Below are 18,743 nucleotides of genomic sequence, written 5' to 3' on the forward strand. Positions count from 1 at the left end.
GAGAAGGAAATGGTAACCAGTGTAGTATTCTTGCCTGGAGAATCCCATGGACAGAGGAGCCTGGTGGGGTATAGTCTATGGGGTCACGAAGAGTCGGACACTGCTGAATGACTAGTACTTTCTTTCTCTAAACTCACACAGCTTGAAAGTGACAGGACTTAGGTTTAGGCTCTGGGGAGTCTGACTCCAGAGTCCCCAGCCTTAATCAGTGTGCCATATGGCTTTCTAAACTTTGAAGATTTTAGTTTTTGTGTTCAGGGGATCTAGTACTGCTCACCAAACACCAATAGACCACATCCTTGGGGTGATTTTTTTCCTTTGGTGATGATGGAGTCACATGGACCTATTCACAGTTTCTGGTCTGCTGTGCTTTCTGGCCATATTTATGGCCTATGTTTAATGGGTAGAGCTTGTATAAATTCTCAACTCCTGCTTGCATAGTTTTGAATGGGACCTAGGACAGGAGAGGGTGCTTCAGTAGATCCAGACTAAGGTGCAAGGTCCTTTGCCTCTTGGACTATGTGATCCAGCATGCTCAGTGATACTCGAAGTGTCTGAGGCACACTGGAATGCGTCTGTAGAGCCTTTGGCAAGCCTTCATAGGTGAATCACAGCATAGACCAGCAGAATTTTGAGCAGATATGTCATCCTCTGTGGATAACTATTCTCCTTTGAGAAATAGCTCTGTTTTGCTCCAGGGTCCTAGTAGTGGCTGAAAACCACCTGACCTTGGGCCAAGTTACCATAAGACTTGAGTCACACATCATGAATTGGGTGTCAATATCTGACACATTAAAACACAAAGCTGGGCATGCAGGGACCCCTCCACAATCAAATGGAAGTGACAGGACTTTTCTAATGGTCCAGTGGTTAAGAATCTACCCACTAATGCAGGGGACACAGTTTCAATCCCTGGTCCAGGAAGATTCCACATGCCGTGCAGCAACTAAGCCCACGCACCACAGCTACTGCCTGGAGCTGTGCTCCACAACAAAAGTCACTGCAAAGGGAAGCCCACACACCACAACGGGAGAGTAGCCCCCACTTGCCGAAAAAAGAGAAAGTCCATGCACAGCAAGGAAGACCCAGAACAGCCAAAAATAAATAATAGGTTAACTGATTTTTAAAAAGAAGATAACCTCCTTAAAAAAAGTCAAAGTGGCATACATGAAACGGCTCAAACCAATCCTAACAAGTAACATGCATAAACAAGTAGTCCAGGAACCAAGGGCCATACTCCTGCCGAGGGTCCTGGGCATGCTCACAGGGCCCGTGCTCAGAAGGCCTCACATTTGGTTTAATGCTCTACTCTCACCGTGTTGAAATTCGTAATTTGTGGGGAAGGGGTCCTTCATTTTCATTTTGCTCTGGGCTCCACAAATGATGTAGCTGGCTTTGTTCCTGCACCTTGCTTCTTCCCTCTTGACCTGTCCCTGTGGCTACATGGGGGTTTTCTATGATCTTTTGACTTAAGAAGAAACATTTGGGCTTGGTTTATGTATGATTCACTGCAAGATACTGACACTATGTGAAGACAGCAGAGTACAAAAACCACAGTCCCACTCCCGGGTGTCCCCAAAGGACGAGGGTGAGTAAGTAATCCTTCCAGTGGGCAGAGTTGTTCATCCTGCCTGAAAGAAGAGATAACCAAAGGTTAGGAGCTATACTGATTCATGCATAGTGGATAATGGTTTGGCTGCGTGGCCAAAGACTTGGAAAATCAGTGACAAGGAGGCCTGGGGAAGAAGCATATGGTTAAATTTTCTAAACGATAATTTAGAAAATTGTAAAGGACTAATGCATAATGTAAAGGACTTTGTATCTTTGTGCTCACCAAAGAATGCCCTCAATAGAGGAAGAGTTTAAGAATTTGGTAGACAAGATGACTCACTCTGCAGGTCAGACAGCCTCTCCCTAATCACCCTTCCTTGACCAGTGAGCTTGTGAACAAAGTAGCCTTGATGGCAGAAATGGAGGCTGAGCGACATGGATTTCTACTCAACAAGGCTGATTTGGCTACTGCCACTGCTGAGTCTCCAATATGCCAAAGAAGAGACCAACAGTGAGCCCTTGATAGTACACTATTTCTTGGGGGGAAGGGAGAAGGGATCAGCCAACCGTGCAGTAGTAGGTTGATGACAGTGGGCTGTGTCCATCGTGGAAGGGGCAGCATTTGTTCTTATCGGAGTAGATTCTTTCTTTGGATTTAGACTGACCTCTCCTGCTCACAATGCTTTTGTCAAAACTGGTATCTGTGGGCTTAAACAGAATACTTTGTCCCCTGTCATGGTATTCAATGCAGTGTTGCTGCTGCCCAAGGAACTCATTTCACAGCCAGTGAAGTACAGCAGTGGACTCTTGCCCATGGATGTTTCTGATCTTACCTTGTTCCCCATCACTGCGAAGCAGCTGATTGCTAGAACTGTAGAATGACCTTTTGCAGACATAGTTACGGCACCAGCTGCGTGTCAATCCCTTGCAGAACTGAGGCAATGTCCTACCATTCACAGAATTCTCCAGGCAAGCATATTGGAATGGGTTGCCATTTTCTACTCTAGGGGATCTTCCCAACCCAGGGATTAAATCTGGGTTTCCCAGACTGTGGGCAGATTCTTTACCATCTAAGCCACCAGAGAAGCCCAATATCCTACAGCATAAGGCATATGCTCTAAACTGGTGACCAAGGGATTGTACTCTTTCTCTCACAGCTGGGATTCATGGATTCTTAAAGAGTGGGAAAGGGATTAAGATCTCTATTACCTCTACTTAAACTTCTGCTTTTTGTTTCTGCATCTTTGGGCCCTTCTTGTTGAGAGGACTTCGTTTCTTTCCTAAGAGGAAATCTGTCCATCACAGCAGTGATTCATTAAACTGGAAGTTGAGACTGCCTCTTGACTTCTTTAGGTTCTTCCCGCTGGAGAATCAACAGAAAAAGAAGGTGGACTGCTGTGCAAGCCTAGGTGATCAATCTTGCCGAGGGGAAATCGAAGACTATTGTACAATGGGGACTTCCCGGGTGGTGGAAGAGCCCCTGGAGGAGGGCATGGCAATCTACTCTATTATTCTTGCCTGGGGAATCCCATGGACAGGGGAGCCTGATGGACTACAGTCCACAGAATCACAAAGAGTCAGACACAACTGAAGCCCACGTGTACAACGAGGGAAGACTGAGTACACTGGTGTGTCTGGATGCAGATCTGCCAGAGCATCTCTTGGTTCTCCAATGGTAGGACTTCCCTGGTAACCCAGTGGTTAAGATTCCATGCTTCCAATGCACAGAGCATGGGTTTGACCCCTGGCCAGGGAACTAAGATCCCACACACCATGTAGCACTGTCAAAATATTAAAAACCAAAACAAAAAACAGATGAATGGTAAAGGACAGCAGCCTAGTACAGGCTGGAGTGTTAGTGCTCCATAGCCTTTAGGAACAAAGATGGAGTCACTCCATCAGGTAGGAAATTTTGACCAACTGAAGATGTTTACTGAAAGCAAAAGTTATATTGAATGGATAGCAGAAGAAGGAAAACTCTAGCTATGACCATATAATCAGTTGTAGAAATGAAGACTATAACAGTGTTTCTTCCTCATTTTACTATGAACACATTAATATTTTTCTTTCCCTCTCCCATTTCTTCACCATCTAATATAAGATGTGTTAATAGTAAACTTGATTGATATCTTAGAATTTACATTACCAAATAGCTCCAGATGAGTATGACTCAGCTGGAGGAGGAATGAACATCTGGCAGTGATGGATAAAAGAACTTTGTATCCTCTGCAGTGGTCCCCAACCTCTTTGGCACCAGGGACCAGATTCGTGGAAGAATGTTTTTCCATGGACCCGGGGAGAGGGTGGAGTAGGAGTGGTGGTTTCAGGATGATTCAAGCACGTTACATTTGTTGGGCACTTTATTTCTATTATTATTACATCAGCTCCACCCCAGATCATCAGGTTTTAGATCCTGGAGACTGGGGGCCCCTGTTTTACAGAGAAGGTTGTTGTGTTTTGGGTGGTACATGAGAGAGTTGCATCATGTAAGGCAAAGCAAGATCTTGCTATTGTCTTTATTTGGATGTTAAATATGATGAAAAGATACAGGTATGGATGCCAAGTTGTCATGGCCCAGACTGTGGTGACATTGTATTCTGTCAATTAATAAAGCTGAAACTATATTTCCCAGAATTCGCTTCTCTGCATAGTTCCAGGTTAAGCCTGGCCACAAGAGAAATTTGCACCAGAGTTGAAAGGTTTAAGGGATGCTGTGGTCCTTTTAGTATGCTCTGAAGGTGGCTGAAGGGCAGACACTCTTACAACTCAAGCATCTTGTGACTGATCTGCTGGCTCACTGGTGAGGGGTAGCAACTGGGCACACAGCTCTTCCAGCTCCCCCCCTCCAATATCCTCCTCCCATCTCTGAATCCTGGACCAGTTACTTGTGAAGCTTATCCTGCAGGCCACTTGGGTCATCTGGAGTAGAGGCGGTGAGGCACCAAGACAGCTCCAGTCTGCCCTTCCAAGTTCTAGCTAAACCTGAATCTCCCTAGTTCACAGACGTCTTCCCTTCATAACTGCCACCTCTGCTGACTTTGGGCCCAACATGGGATGCAAAAGTGATAGCTTTAAATAGACTGCCATACTATGCCCATGCTTGGTCTCATCCCTATAATAAATCATTATTCTGTATCGTTATTCTATATCATTCAAAGCAGTTCATCTTCTCTGAGAGAACCCTGACTGATATACCTAGACTGTTAAGTAAGTCCTCTCTCAAAATTCTCTTATATACATTACACCACCTAATCCTTATAAGAAGCCCTTGAGGTCGATATTACTATCAATCTGAGGATAAGCAACTTGAAATCAGAGAGGCTAAGTGACATTTCCCATATCAGTTCAGTTCAGTTCAGTCACTCAGTTGTGTCCAATTCTCTGCGACCCCATGAATCACAGCACACCAGGCCTCCCTATACATCACCAACTCCCAGAGTTCACTCAAACTCATGTGCATCGAGTCGGTGATGCCATCCAGCCATCTAATCCTCTGTCATCCCCTTCTCCTCCCGCCCTCAATCCCTCCCAGCATCAGAGTCTTTTCCAATGAGTCAACTCTTCGCATGAGGTGGCCAAAGTATTGGAGTTTCAGCTTCAGCATCAGTCCTTCCAATGAACACCCAGGACTGATCTCCTTCAGAATGGACTGGTTGGATCTCCTTGTAGTCCAAGGGACTCTCAAGAGTCTTCTCCAACACCACAGTTCAAAAGCATCAATTCTTCGGCACTCAGCTTTCTTTACAGTCCAACTCTCACATCCATGCATGACCACTGGAAAAACCATAGCCTTGACTAGACAGACCTTTGTTGGCAAAGTGATATCTCTGCTTTTGAATATGCTATCTAGGTTGGTCATAACTTTCCTTCCAAGGAGTAAGTGTCTTTTAATTTCATGGCTGCAATCTCCATCTGCAGTGATTTTGGAGCCCCAAAAAATAAAGTCTGACACTGTTTCCCTTGTTTCCCCATCTATTTCCCATGAAGTGATGGGACCAGATGCCATGATCTTTGTTTTCTGAATATTGAGCTTTAAGCCAACTTTTTCACTCTCCTCTTTCACTTTCATCAAGAGGCTGTTTAGTTCCTCTTCACTTTCTGCCATAAGGGTGGTGTCATCTGTATATCTGAGGTTATTAATATTTCTCCTGGCAATCTTGATTCCAGCTTGTGCTTCTTCCAGCCCAGCGTTTCTCATGATGTACTCTGCATATAAGTTAAATAAGCAGGGTGACGATATACAGCTTTGACATACTCCTTTTCCTATTTGGAACCAGTTTGTTGTTCCATGCCCAGGTCTAACTGTTGCTTCCTGACCTGCGTATCATGTAGCTATTAAATAGCCAACATACATCACAGCAGGATCCTCTATGACCCACCTCCCAGAATATTGGAAATAAAAGCAAAAATAAACAAATGGGACCTAATTAAACTTAAAAGCTTCTGCACAACAAAGGAAACTATAAGCAAGGTGAAAAGACAGCCTTCAGAATGGGAGAAAATAATAGCAAATGAAGCAACTAACAAACAACTAATCTCAAAAATATACAAGCAACTCCTACACCTCAATTCCAGAAAAATAAATGACCCAATCAAAAAATGGGCCAAAGAACTAAATAAACATTTCTCCAAAGAAGACATACAGATGGCTAACAAACACATGAAAAGATACTCAACATCACTCATTATCAGAGAAATGCAAATCAAAACCACTATGAGGTACCATTTCATGCCAGTCAGAATGGCTGCAATCCAAAAGTCTACAAGCAATAAATGCTGGAGAGGGTGTGGAGAAAAGGGAACCCTCTTACACTGTTGGTGGGAATGCAAACTAGTACAGCCACTGTGGAGAACAGTGTGGAAATTCCTTAAAAAACTGGAAATAGAACTGCCTAATGACCCAACAATCCCACTGCTGGGCATACACACTGAGGAAACCAGAATTGGAAGAGACACATGTACCCCAATGTTCATCGCAGCACTGTTTATAATAGCCAGGACATGGAAGCAACCTATATATCCATCAGCAGATGAATGTATAAGAAAGCTGTGGTACATATACACAATGGAGTATTACTCAGCCATCAAAAAGAATACATTTGAATCAGTTCTAATGAGGTGGATGAAACTGGAGCCTATTATACAGAGTGAAGTAAGCCAGAAAGAAAAACACCAATACAGCATACTAACACATATATATGGAATTTAGAAAGATGGTAACAATAACCCTGTATACGAGACAGCAAAAGAGACACTGATGTGTAGAACAGTCTTTTGGACTCTATGGGAGAGGGAGAGGGTGGGATGATTTGGGAGAATGGCATTGAAACATGTATAATATCATATATGAAATGAGTCACCAGTCCAGGTTCGATGCACGATACTGGATGCTAGGGGCTGGTGCACTGGGATGACCCAGAGGGATGGTACGTGGAGAGAGGAGGGAGGAGGGTTCAGGATTGGGAACACGTGTATACCTGTGGCAGATTCATGTTGATATATGGCAAAACCAATACAATATTGTAAAGTTAAAAAATAAATAAATAAGTAAATAGCCAAGCCAGGACTCAAACTCAGGTCTAACAGATCCTGAGTTCAAAATTCTTCTGTTCCCCAAACACTTTGAATCTGCACTTTGTTATATGGCTGAATTGTGTCCTTGTTGCTCTGTTTTTGATTCTCGTGTCACCAGAGGCTAAAAGGGTTGTTTTCATGGGGGATGATTACAAAATCAACTGTACCTTTGTCCCACACTGAACCTTTCGCTCCTGTGGTGAATATCTTATCCCATGTGGTGGGTGGCTTATTTTACCTCTCACTAGGTAAAATCTCAGGTCAAGTGACTTTTCTGTTCATGAGTAGCCAATAGAAGGTTCTATAAATATGTTAGAGGGTAAAACATAGACTTGGTTTAAAATATCCAATCCTGTATATTAATTAGAACTTCAATGTATTCAGAGTACTTTTTTCTCTGAACCCCCCACACCCACCTCCTCCCCAGCTAAAATTAGCTGCAGTCTAGCTGCTTACCTTTGGGGAAAGGATGTGGTTTACATTCTCTTCTCTTTCTGGTCTGATTCTCTCCTCTCCTCTCCTCCCTCAGGTTTAAAGTTGAGAGGAAGTAGGAGAGGCAGGAAAGTGTTTTTATAAAAGGATAGTTTTGCATATTATAATATTCACCCATTGTAAGTGTATAATTCAGTGATATTTAGTAGATTTATAGAGTTGTGCAACCACAATGATTTTCACTCTTCTAGAACTTTCCATTACCCCCAAAAGTTCTCTTGTGCCCATTTGCAGTCAACTCCTATTCCTTCCCCCAGTCCAAGGCAACCACTGATCTGATTTTTGTCTTTCTGGATATTTCCTATGAATGGAATCCTACACCGTGTACTATATTGTGTCAGATTCTTTCATTAACATAGAGTTTTTAATGTTTATTTTATTGGAGTAGAGTTGATTTACAATGTTGTGTTAGTTTCAGGTGTACATCAGAGTGAATCAGTTATACATATACATACAGCCTTTCTTTTTAGATTCTTTTCCCATATAGGTCATTGTAGAATATTGAGTAGAGTTCTCTGTGCTACATAGTAGGTCCTTATTAGTTATCTATTACAGGAATACCAGACCACCTGACCTGCCTCTTGAGAAATTTGTATGCAGGTCAGGAAGCAACAGTTAGAACTGGACATGGAACAACAGACTGGTTCCAAATAGGAAAAGGAGTACGTCAAGGCTGTATATTGTCACCCTGCTTATTTAACTTATATGCAGAGTACATCATGAGAAACGCTGGGCTGGAAGAAGCACAAGCTGGAATCAAGATTGCCAGGAGAAATATCAATAACCTCAGATATACAGATGATACCACCCTTATGGCAGAAAGTGAAGAGGAACAAAAAAGCCTCTTGATGAAGGTGAAAGAGGAGAGTGAAAAAGTTGGCTTAAGGCTCAACATTCAGAAAACGAAAATCATGGCATCTGGTCCCACCACTTCATGGGAAATAGATGGGGAAACAGTGGAAACAGTGTCAGACTTTATTTTTTGGGGCTCCAAAATCACTGGAGATGGTGACTGCAGCCATGAAATTAAAAGACGCTTACTCCTTGGAAGAAAAGTTATGACCAACCTAGATAGCATATTCAAAAGCAGAGACATTACTTTGCCAACAAAGGTCCATCTAGTCAAGGCTATGGTTTTTCCTGTGGTCATGTATGGATGTGAGAGTTGGACTGTGAAGAAGGCTGAGCGTCGAAGAGTTGATGCTTTTGAACTGTGGTGTTGGAGAAGACTCTTGAGAGTCCCTTGGACTGCAAGGAGATCCAACCAGTCCATTCTGAAGGAGATCAGCCCTGGGATTTCTTTGGAAGGAATGATGCTGAAGCTGAAACTGAAACTCCAGTACTTTGGCCACCTCATGCGAAGAGTTGACCCATTGGAAAAGACTCTGATGCTGGGAGGGATTGGGGGCAGGAGGAGAAGGGGATGACAGAGGATGAGATGGATGGATGGCATCACTGACTCGATGGATGTGAGTCTGAGTGAAATCCGGGAGTTGGTGATGGACAGGGAGGCCTGGCGTGCTGTGATTCATGGGGTCGCAAAGAGTCGGACACGACTGAGCGACTGAACTGAACTGAACTGAACTGAGTGTGTATATGTCAAGCCCAATCTCTCAATTTATCCCTTCCCTCTACCCCTGGTGGGGATAAATCTTAAGTTTGTTTTCTATGGTACATATATATAATAGAATAATACTCAGCCATAAAAGAGAATGAAATAATGCCATTTGCAGCAACATGGATGGTCCTAGAGACTGTCATATTGCGTGAGGTACAGAGAAAGGCAAATATCACATCATATCACTTATATGTGGAATCTAGCATAAAGGTTTTGAAGATCATCCATACTGTGGCATGAATCAGAAATCTGTTCCTTTTTATCAGTGAATAGTATTAAGTTGTATGGATATATCATGTTTTATTTACCCATTCACCATATCCATTCACCAGTTGATGGGCATTTGGGTTATTTCCAGTTTTGGGCTATTATGAGCAATGCTATTATGTACATTCATTTACATGTCTTTTTGGGGATACATCTTTTTATTTCTCTTGGCTTTCTTCTTAGAAAAGGAATTTCTGAGTCTAATGGTAAATTTATATTTAAGTTTTTAAGAAATATACTGTTTTCCAAAAGGGTTGTACCATTTTACATTCCCATCAACAATGTGTGAAAATTTCACTTTTTCCACACTTACTGTTGTCTATCTTCTCAATTGTAGCCACTCTAGTAGATGTATAGAGATATCTCATTGTGATTTCAATTCTCATTTCCCTAATAACCAATCATGTTGAGTATCTCCTTATGTACATATTAGCCATCTGTGTATCTCCTCTTACAAAATGTCTATTCAGATAATTTGCCGATTTAAAAATTGGGTCGTTTGTCATCTACCTATTGAGTAGTAAGAGTTCTTTATATGTTTGAATATTAGTCCTTTATCAGATGAATGATTTGTACATAGATAAATGATTTATACATATTTTCTTCACATATGGCTTGTCTTTTCATTTTCATAGTGTCTTTTGAAATGTAAAACTTTAAAAATTGACAAGGTCCAGTTTGTCATGTTTTTCTGTTACAAATTATGCATTTAATGTCATATTTAAAGTCTCTTTGCTAAACCTAAGTTCACAAACATTTTCTCCTATTTTTATTCTAAGAAGTTTAATAGTCTTAGTTCTTTCATTTATTTACGATTAAAGCTAATTTTTTCCATATTTGATATCTAGGTCCTCAGCAGCATTTGTTGAAAAAAATTATCCTCTTCCCATTGAATTGTTGAAAATCATTTGTACAGAAATGTAAGGTTTTATTTCTGAACTTTTAACTTCATCCTGATGATCTACAATATAGATCATATGTAGATTCTATATGTCCATTCTATGTCAACACCACACTGTCTTGATTATTGTAAATTTATAGTAAGTTTTTTAATTGGGATAATAGAAATACTCCAAATTCGTCTTGCATTTTCAAATGTTTTATTTTTTTTAGTTCCTTTGCATTTCTATATACATTTTAAGATAAGCTTGTCAATGTAACTTTTTGCCAAAGACAAACAAATAAACCCTGCTTAGTTTTTGATAGGAGTGCATTGAATCTATACATCAATTTGGGGATAAATGCCAAATTTATCACCAACAATACTGAGTCTTTCAATCTAGAATATTTAAATGTATGTTGTTTAATTTCCAAATATTTGGAGATTCCCAGATTTCCTTTTGTTGATTTTTTAAAAAATAATTTAGATGATCTGTGATCAGATGCCATATTTCATATAATTTCAATCCTTTAAAATTTATTAAAACTTGTTTTATGGCCATGGTATTTTCTAGAGAAGGTTCCAGGTGTGCTACACTAGAAACAGAATTTTAGACAAGGAAAATATTTCCTAATGATAAAATAATCACCCAGCGACTACAGGTTATCAAGCGTGCTTGAGACATTCTCCAGCAAAGACCATAAATTAGGCCATAAAACAAGTCTCAAACAATTTTAAAACACTGAAGTCATACAAAGTATGATGTTTGGTCACAAGGAAATTAAATTATAGTATCAGACAAAATAGACTTTAAGACACACATACATAGAAAGCGTTTGTTGTATCAGGTTGGTTGATAGAGTTGTTCAAGTCTTCTATATCCTTTCTGGTTCACTGTCTAGTGATTATATCAGTTCCTGAGGGTGGAATAGTGAATCCCCGATTGTTATTATTGAGTTTTCAATTTCCCCTTTCAATTCTGTCACTTCTAACTTTATGTATTTTGAGGTTCTGTTGTTTTTTATTATATCTTTCTGATGATTTGACCATTTAATAATTATGAAATATGCTTCTTTGCCTCCTACTATTTCTGCTTTTGAAGTCTATGTTATCTGATATTAATAGCCACTTGAGATTTTTTGTGAATGCAGTTTGCACCATGTACTGTTTTTTTCCAAACTTTTGTTTTCAACCTGTTTGTGCGGTGTCATCAGTTTTGTTTTGATCTCCTTACTTTCATTTATAAGCTGGGCTTCCTAAAGATCACACTTGTATCTTTCTGGTACAGCGGTTAAGTCAACGATTTCACACAGCCTCAAGTCAGAACATTAAAGAATTTCAAAATTCTTACCCAAAGTTCATCAGTTTTATGTAAAGTATATGAACACTTCTCAGATTGTCTTTTGCATTTGATTGATTTCCATAGTGTCAGAATGGTTGTTTTTGTTAATTTAATCCCAGTTTGTAGTTGCTTTGTGGGGGGATAAGTTTTGCTAATCTCCTTACTCAGCCATAAGTGGAAGTCCCCGCTTCTGCAGAGAATTTTTTGGCATGGTTGCAAAATAGTTTGCATATATCAGACTCTTTTCCCTGTAAGCCTTTGGTGGGTTCTTCAAAGACTATTCAGTTGGGTCTCTCCAACTGCAACTCCTGTGATACAGGCTGTGCATTTTCTTCCTTCAGCTGATTTTCTCCCATTTAGTTGGTTTGCCAGTGGCCCACTCTGTACCAACCCTTGATATCGTGGGTCCACAGTTCTTCCAGGTAGTTCTCTTTGATAAGGTCTAAATATGTCTCCTGGCTCACTTTCTCACCCATGTGGCCCACATATGCTTGTCGGGACACATGTATTAATCCTTGTCCTTGCAAACGTAGAGTGCCAACCTTCCCAATAAAGCAACTTCTCTCCTTTGATCCACCACCAAATCAATTTACCATCTGTGTCTTGCCTTCTATATTTTCAGGCTGGAGTCTGACACTGTCCACAATTTCCAACTTCAGGAAGCACTTAGGTCCTTGAGTCATCCCCCTCAAGCTGTTCTCACTAGGGGAGTAAAGGGAAGGAATTTTGGTGCAGGCATCTCAGAGAAATCTTCCTCATTATATTTTTTCTCAACTTCCATGCTTCTGATTCTTCTTATCTGAAGGAATTTTTGGAGGCATGAAAGCACTTCCCAGATACTTCCTTTTGAAAATCTGCTTCTCACTATGAAACATTATTTGAGAATTTCTTATCTATTGCATCTTGCTGCCTCATTAAAAATTCCAATTCAGCATCCCATTACACTTGTGTTTATTTTTAGAGACTTCTTCTGGTCCCCTTCAGACTAAACAATGTTTCTGAAAGTTACAGGATGTTCATAGATGTTATGTGAAAAACAGGTTCTGTGAAGAAAGAACTTTGGGGAGCACTGTGCTGAGCTAGGTTCGGGAGATCTCTTTTGCTGTGGACCTTCTAGAACTTTCCATATGCTAACAGGCACTGTGAAGTTTCAAGGTGTGTGTGTGTGTGGAGGTGGGTAGAATATATACAGTTTTTCTTGAGCTTCTTTGATCATGAAAAACACTTCCTCTGCCTTGTTTGGCAAGCCATTTAAAGGAATTAGCATTCTATAGAATGCATTTTGGAAATTGCATTTTGGCCTGGAATCACAATTGGCCTGGAAGTTACCAGTGGAAAGGGAAGGTATTTTCTTCTTCATCCAAAGGCAGGCAATCTACCACTGACCTTCACTGCATCCGATCCATCGTGATTCTGAAGGTTTCATGTGCTTTCATTTATTTTTTAACCTGCATGAAATTGAGCTTTCTTTCCCACTAGATTAAAATCCAAATTGATGGAAACCCCATCCAGTGCAACTTTGCAGCTCCAGGGCTTATCGCAATGCCTGAGACTTAGCAGGATGAGTGAATAAACAGCATTAGTGAAGGAGTGTTTTGCTGCTGCTTCTGCTCCTGCTTCTTTCTGTTAAAGAAAGTAAGAAAAAGTCCCTACACTAGAGTCCAAAACCACATATATGCATCCATCAAATATGCCTATTTTGTGTTTATGAAACTCCCCCAAAATATCTAAAAATCTGTGCTCATGACTATCTGCAAGAGGATTCATTAAATGTCCTTGCTTTTTCCAAAGGCAACCAGGGTGGGTTTTCTCTTTCTTTATTTTTGTGTATGATTGTGTACACACAGCTGAAGAGATGAGTCGCTGAGAACTTTCCAAAAGAAATGAATGGGATAAAACAGATTGCCAAGTTACTGAGTGGTAATTAAGAACAGATTCCTAACATCATCACTTTACCATGTTTAAGGTCTTTCCTTTAAAAGACAAAACCACTGAATGATGAAACGCGTTATGCTTCTTCTGATGTCCCTGGGCCTCCCCCAGGTCCCTGCTCAGTTGCATACACACACATGTGCCAGCCCAAAGTCATACAGACCTGACGATTCCAATCAACCTCCATTTATTCTTCAACGGAGAAAAATGAGTGTGTGTGTGTTTTCCCCATCTCCAGTCCCAGTATAGATCAGGTGGGACGATTTCTTTCTCTCAAACATTTCAAAAGACAATTTCACCTTGAACTTGATTGCAGCACTCAGCCCTGAGCATGATTCTTCAAAGAGTCTTAAGCTACCGAAGGCGAGACCATCATGGGAGTTTGTATGCAGCCCCCGACTGCAAGGGCTCTGTCTCCAGAAATAACATAAGCTGCTGTGGCTACCAGTGGGCATGGCCTTTCCCCAGGCTGGGGACCCTAGACTCAGATCACACATTGTCTAGGGGGAGCAGGAAGGAATTCCACCCCCTTTCTCAGCCGCTGAAGTACTTTGCATACTGGGCCATATCCCGTCCCACATCTGGCCAGGTGTGGAGCCTGTCTGGCCTCTGCTGGGGATGGGAATAGGGGCACATACCGCATTAGACGCACGCATGGCCTGCCTTGCTGTGGGGGTGGATGGCTGCCGCCACGATGTCCCTGGATTGTGTGTCTTGTGGTTAAACACTTAGGGTTCTGACGTAGGCAAGGCAGCAGAGCCGACCCTCAAAGCCGCTGCAAACAACCTGAGCAGGCTTCTCAAAAATGCTGTCCTGCGTCTTCGGAAGGAGACGGCTTTTATGGGCCCAATTTTCCAATCGCTGCCTATTTGGTGTGGTCATGTCCGAGCCAGGGGAGGTTTCTTAACTCCAGGCAAAGATATTTGCAGAGAGCTAGATGCCAGGAACCTGGTGAATTGTACATTAATGTTAAGTGCATTCTTGGTATTAACTAACAGAAGAGCTGTGTGTGGTGGTGGTGGTGGGGGCGGGGGGAGGATGGAGATGGAAAAGGGCAAAGAGAGGAAGAGGCTTGTAAGAATAATGGCCATCTGTAATTACAAACATTCTGCAATTCAATCCTCACTCCGGCACCATGGGCTTGATCCTCCTATTATTCCATATTTTTCCAGAGAAACTAAATGATGCTCTTAATTAGCTGTAAGATCTTGAACTGGGGTTAGAAACCAGGCTTTTACTGATGCCATATTCTGAGGCCATTCTACAACCCCACACCATGATGAGAACCTAAAACATCTTTCAGGCAGTTCATGTCCTAATTTCATGTCCTTTCCAGGAAGAAATTGTGGAAACTGACCTTCCTTCTTTAGTTGTAGTCTTAGAAGTTACTGTTGGCTGAATGCTAAATTTAAAGTGGATAACCAGCAAGGACCACTGTATAGCACGTGAAACTCTGCTCAGTGTTACATGGCAGCCTGGATGGGAGAGGAGTTTAGGGGAGAATGGGTACATGTATATGCACGGCTGAGCCCCTTTGCGGTTCACCTGAAACTACCAAAACAATTATTTGTTAATCGGCTATACCCCAGTACAAAATAAAAAGTTTGAAGAAAAAAAAAAGAAGTTACTGTTGGATAGTGGAAGTTCAGGAGGCTGGTTCTAATCAATGGAGATTATACCCCTAAACATACGTGAAAGAAACAGAATGGTCCGTGATCAAAACGCCGGATGTGTTATATATCTGTGCTGGACTGGGCCCAGTGTACCACAGCTTTCTTCTGCCCTCTCGGCATTACCAACGCCCTTGAGACAGAGTTTGGCATTTTCCTGAGCAGAGCCTCCAGTCTAAAGGTGGATTCTGATGGCCTCAGGGCTGGGATGACAGGGACCTCACAACTCTGAGGTTCCTCTTTCTCCCCAGTCTTAGAAGAACTCACTGGAGTAGGGACTTTCGACCCATTTGCCCCGTTTAACCTGGTCAACAGTCCTTTAGGGATGGAATGTTCTTCATCCCATGTTATTGTTGAGAAACTGTATTAGTCAAGGTTCTCTGGATAAACAGACCCAATGGTGGGGGGTGGTTGGGTGTGTGTGTGTGTGTGTATGTGTATGTGTGTGTGTGTGTGTGTGTAGATAGATAGACAGGTAGATTTTTAGGAATTGGCTCATTTAATTGTGGGAGGCTGGCAGGCTGGAGATCCAGGGAAGAGTTGCAGTTCAGGTCTGATACGTCATCCGCTGGGAGAATCCTGGAAGTCGCCCTTTGTTCTATTATGACCTTCAGATGACTGAATGAGGCCCACCTACATTATAGAGGTTCCCCAATTTAAATGTTAATCTCATCCAAAAAACACCCTTATGAAAACATCCAGAATAATATTTGACCAAATACTTGGGTATGTGGCCCAGCCAAGTTGACATGTAAAATTAACCATCACAAGCACTAAGCTTCAGAAAGTTCCCTGTCATAGGCAGCTCACAGAGCAGTGGGAGGCAAGGTGGGGATTTAATCAGGGTCTCTAATACCTGAGTTCTTATCACCATCTTCTTTAGCCTGTCAGTGTGAACTGGGGAAGGCGATTTTGTGCTGATTGGATGCTACTCATGGGGTTCTCACTGATCCTTTACAAGGTCTTTGCTGAGTGCTCCTGGGGCCTGTGTGGTACAGGACCAGGAGATCTGGCCCTGGAAAGTGGGCAAGGAGGGGCTTTTGTGATGCCTACTTCTCTCACGAGTTAGCTGGGCCTTGGAAGTGTACAGTTGGCTTTGGATGCAGGGACAAGCTTGCTGAATTGTTTGGGGGTCCCTTAGGAAGCAGGTGGAATTTTCTAGATGAGCAGTGTGCCACACAGAGCCATATTCCTGGGATATACAGGTGACTGACAGGTGAAGAAAGATGGGCCCCACCCCCACCCTTGGGGCAGTCTTGAGCATAAGCGATTACCCTCCATCCTCCCTACATTAGGGTTCTGTGTGCAGTAGTAAACAGACGATCTTGGAAGGGCCCCTCCCACTTTATGGAGTCTTCAAGACTCAACAACCTCAAAAACAGACTCTTAGCATGCAGAGGATGTATTTTACAAGCTTCACCTGCTCCTCTTCCCAGTAGAACCTGAGTAAGCTTACCTGGGGAGGGATGGAGGTTTTTTTCCTCCTCTCCTCAGACCTGGCATATTCTGGTGCACAGCCTCATTCCCTTGATCCCATCGTCCTTATGCTTCCCACCTACCACCTCTAAGTCTCCAGCTCTATCTCAGTTCAGTTCAGGTCAGTTGCTCAGTTGTGTCCAACTCTTCGCAACCCTAAGCACGCCAGGCTTCCCTGTCTATCACCAACTCCCGGAGCTTGCTCAAACTCATGTCTGTGATGCCATCCAACCATCTCATCCTCTGTCGTCCCCTTCTCCTGCCTTCAATCTTTCCCAGCATCAGGGTCTTTTCCAATGAGTCAGCTCTCTGCATCAGGTGGCCAAAGTATCAGAGTTTCAGCTTCAGCATCAGTCCTTCCAATGAATATTCAGGACTGATTTCCTTTAGGATTGACTGGCCCTATCTCACCTCATCTTTAATCCCTTTCTGTCTCTCACTTTGCCTGGAAGAAGTTAATGAGGCTATTCTAAAAGGAGTTAATTCCAAAAGGAGTAAATTCTTTTTTTGACATTTTAATTTTATCAGACTTTTAATTTTATATTGGAGTCTAGCCGATTAACAATGTTGTGATGATTTCAGATGGAGAGCAAAGGGACTCAGCCATACATATACACGTAAAAAGGAGTTAATGAGGCTATTTCTCATTAGGTCTGCCTCTTTATAGGGTCTGCTCCTGCTAACTTCCATTAATTCTGCTGTATTTCCTTATGGCTGGGGACAAGTAGATTGGCTTGTGGGGTGATCTTCAAGGGAGGATGATCACACCAAAGCTCTCGATCCTGGAAATGAGTCAGTCACAAAATCCTCTTATGCTTTAGTCACTTCTCTGCATCTTTTTTACAATAATAATTTAAAACATATACCAATTATTTACTACTCACCATATGCTGGGCAATATGGACAAAAACAGTTGGAAAAGCAGGGTTAAGATTGAGAGGCAAATGGTGGTTGGAATGTAGATTTGGGTGTCGAGACAATGGTTGACATTCCCAGACAGTCACGGAGCCTGTGGTAGAACTAACGAGAAAGGATGAAATTGCATGAGATGAGTTGGTGACCGGCAAGAGAAGGAAGGTGGCTGGCAGATCCCTGGGGAACATCCACAGTCGGGTGGATGGACTGGGAAGAGAAACTACACAAGGGAAGTTGTTGTGCTAAGATGTCCCTGAAAGAGGGGAGTGCTTCAAAAAAGGGGTGCTCTAAGCATCTCACAGGCCATGACCATGAAGATGCCAAGACTTGATTCAACTAAAAGGTCATGTGACCTTAGCAAGAGCAACTATGGGGATTCAGGGCAGGATATCAGAGAGTAGCTGGAAGGTGGTGGGGATTTGGGGAGACAATGGACTGGACTCAATTCCCCAAGTGGACTGTGGCACTTTCTAGTTCCAGAATTTACTTTCAGTCTCTTGCATCTTGGTTGAAATAGACTTAGTATGGATTAGGCATCTTCACTGGGCTTTGTGATTGTATTATTTAAGGTGTTGCAGAAAATAGGCAGAATTGGAGTTAGAAGAACTAGGCTAGGGTTCAAGGGTCCCTTACTTTGTAGACTGTGTGATCTTGGGCAGGATATCTATTAAATCTGGCTTCTTTTCTTATATGAAAAATGGAGGTTATTGTGATACTTCTCCAAATTATGAAGTTTGCTGGGGAATATATGCAGATAGGCTTTGAAAACTATAAAGAGTGATGTCAGTATAAGGTTAAATAAGGAGGAAATGGCAACCCACTCCAGTATGCTTGCCTGGAGAATCCCATGGACACGGGAACCTGATGGGCTATAGTCCACTCCTGTAGCTACAGGGGTCACAAAGAGTCGGGCACGGCAGAGTGACTAAGCACACATAAGGTTAAAAGGAATCATCGTACTTGTGAGCTAACGTTCAGGAATCATTCCAATATTGTATTTTGGTGGACTGATGGAAATGTGTCAGG

At 42.1% G+C, this 18,743-nt stretch overlaps 1 pseudogene; it reads right to left on the reverse strand.

Annotated features, from left to right (window-relative positions):
- LOC139179103 (transcription initiation factor TFIID subunit 9-like) overlaps nt 1-2,396 on the reverse strand; it is a 44,015-nt pseudogene extending 41,619 nt beyond the window's left edge.
- Nucleotides 2,397-18,743: the final 16,347 nt, after the last annotated feature.

Source organism: Bos indicus, chromosome 23 (genome assembly GCF_029378745.1).
Source record: "Bos indicus isolate NIAB-ARS_2022 breed Sahiwal x Tharparkar chromosome 23, NIAB-ARS_B.indTharparkar_mat_pri_1.0, whole genome shotgun sequence".
Taxonomy (NCBI): Eukaryota; Metazoa; Chordata; class Mammalia; order Artiodactyla; family Bovidae; genus Bos; species Bos indicus.